Source organism: Orycteropus afer, unplaced genomic scaffold (assembly GCF_000298275.1).
Source record: "Orycteropus afer afer isolate SDZICR_OR568_19922 unplaced genomic scaffold, OryAfe1.0 scaffold00271, whole genome shotgun sequence".
Classification (NCBI taxonomy): domain Eukaryota; kingdom Metazoa; phylum Chordata; class Mammalia; order Tubulidentata; family Orycteropodidae; genus Orycteropus; species Orycteropus afer.
Genome location: NW_006921858.1, coordinates 1,956,120 through 1,958,638, shown reverse-complemented (window position 1 = coordinate 1,958,638; position 2,519 = coordinate 1,956,120).

Genomic DNA, 2,519 nt, shown 5'->3' with positions numbered 1-2,519 from the left:
TGGTTGGTGCATAAATTTGAATAATAGTTAATAGGTCTTTCTTGTAGGTGTATGAATATTATTCTGTCACTGACAGCATTGTACTTCAGGACAGATCTTGAAACATCCTTTGTGATGATGAATGCCATGTCATCCTCTTTAAACTGTTATTCCTGGCATAGTAGATCACATGGTTTTCTGTTTCAAAATGGCCAAATCCAGTCCATTTCAGCTCATTAATGCCTAGGATATCAACCTTTACACATCCCATTTCATTTTTGACACCTTCCAATTTTCCTAGATTCATACTTCGTACATTCCATGTTCCTATTATTAATGGATGTTTGCCGCTCTTTCTCCTTAATTTGAGTGATGCCATGTCAGCAAATGAAGGTCTCAAAAGCTTTACCTTATCCATGTGAGTAAAGTTGATTTTACTCTGATAATGCAGTTCTTTCCCAGTCCTACTTTGAGAGCTTTTGAAGCTAAATGATTCATCTTCCTCCTTTGTATTGGACAGTGTTTCTGGACTATTCATAAATTTGTGCAGTAATATATCAGACAGTTTTTCTCTGCTATTCATAAGGTTTTCCCTGGTCAATTCTTTGAGAAGTGGATGGCCTCCTCCTTCTTCCTAGTCTGTCTCAGTCTGGAAGCTGGGCTGATACCTGTGCAAGAGGTGCACCCCACTGAGTTTGAAACACCAGTGGCACAGCCTCAAGTCTCACAGCAACATGACGTCACCCCGTAGGACAAACCAACAGACAAGTTTGTTTCCCTTAGCTGTTTGAAACCCCTCCAACCACCCTTACCTGGATCCCTGCGGCTGACTTCTCGATCTGTTCCAGTCCCCCTTGCCTTTTCTGTCCTCTCCCTGCTTTTCTACCTTGCTCCTTGTGGGGTGTGGCCTGGGTTCCCTCTCTTCACCTAGGTCCCTGTGGCTGACTCCTCAATCTGTTCTGGTCCCATTTGCCTTTTATGTCTTCTCCCTGCTTCCCGCCTTGCTACCTGTTCTTAGGTCCCTGCAATCTGAATGAGAATGCTATCACTTTAAAATCCAAAACGGTTGCCACTTGTAAACATTCAAAATGGCTACACCCTCAGTCACTTTAAATATCCAAAATGGCTACTGCTTGTAAACATTCAAAATGGCTACACCCTCTGTCACTTTAAGTATCCAAAATGGCTACTGCTTGTAAACAATCAAAATGGCTGCACCCTCCAGAAAAACAAGAAAGTCAGTGAGAAAAACAAGAAAACCTGCAATATCTGGTGATAGGGCAATAAGAGAAAAAAGGCAGAGAAGGAGAACAATGAAGAAAAAAATGGGAAAAATGCAAAAAGAAAAACAAGGAATGGGGTTAACCATGAGAAAAAAGAAGAAAAAAATTTTGCAACCAGGAACAGGGAAAAGGAAAAGCTGAAAACTAGGATCTGGGAGGGGATTAATAGTAAAAAGGACAAAAATATTAATAATAGTAGTAGTAAACTAAAAACCAGAAAAAAGAAAGAGAAAAAAAATCACGGGAGGGCAGGGCAGGGCACTCAGGCTCCCTCCAAGCATATAGAATGGGATGGAGTTCCTGTGCGCCCAGAAGGTGGGTGGGAGTGGGGGGGTGGCCCATCCTCCATTCACCAAGCAGGTGTAGGGTATAAGAGTAACAAGGGGAATGTCACACCTTTTCAGTCATCCAGGTCTGGAGTGTCCTTGGGGTTACTTGGATATCTTCTGGAGGCTAGAAGTCTGAATTCCAGGTGCTGGCTCTCTGGGAGGTTTCTCTCTCCACGTGGGCTCTGTGGGAAGGTCCTGGACTCTTCTGGTACTTTTGGGGCCACCAACCTCCCAACTCCCTCTGGGGGAAACAAAAGTTGTCACAATGTCTCCCCTCAAGCCCCCTCACCTCCGGGACTTGCAAGGTGCCACCTGTCTAGACTTATAGAAACTGGCAAGTCCAAAGTTCTTGGATCAAATGTCAAGCTGGAGGCTTTTCCTGACTCTTGCTGCTGCAGGGACAGATATTTCATATATATAGTTTTTCTCTTTTTAATGTTAAGATGAGTAATCCATCTATAATTTTTTCTGGAATATGGAATAAGATATTATATTGTTTCCAGGAGCCATCAAATAGATTTTTCACTCATAGTGACACCATGTGGCAGAGTAAAAATGCCTGATAGGGTGTTTTAGACTATGATCTTTACAGGAGCATATTGCCAAGTCTTTCTCATGCAGAGCCACTGGGTGGGTTTGAGCAACCAAACTTTTGGTTAGCAGCTGAGTGTTTAACCTATTTCTATTGTCTTTCTATTTTCTGTTTCATTTATTTCTGCTCAAATCTTTATTATTTGTTTTCTTCTGGTGACTGTTGGCTTCTTTTGCTGCCCTTTTTCTAATTGTTGGAGATGTTGGGTTAAGGTGCTAATTTTGGTTCTTCTTTTTTGATGTGTGTCTCTATTGCTATAAATTGGCCTCTGAGCACTGCTTTTGCTGTGTCCCAAAGATTTTGTATGTTGGGTTTTCATTTTTATTTTGATCCAAG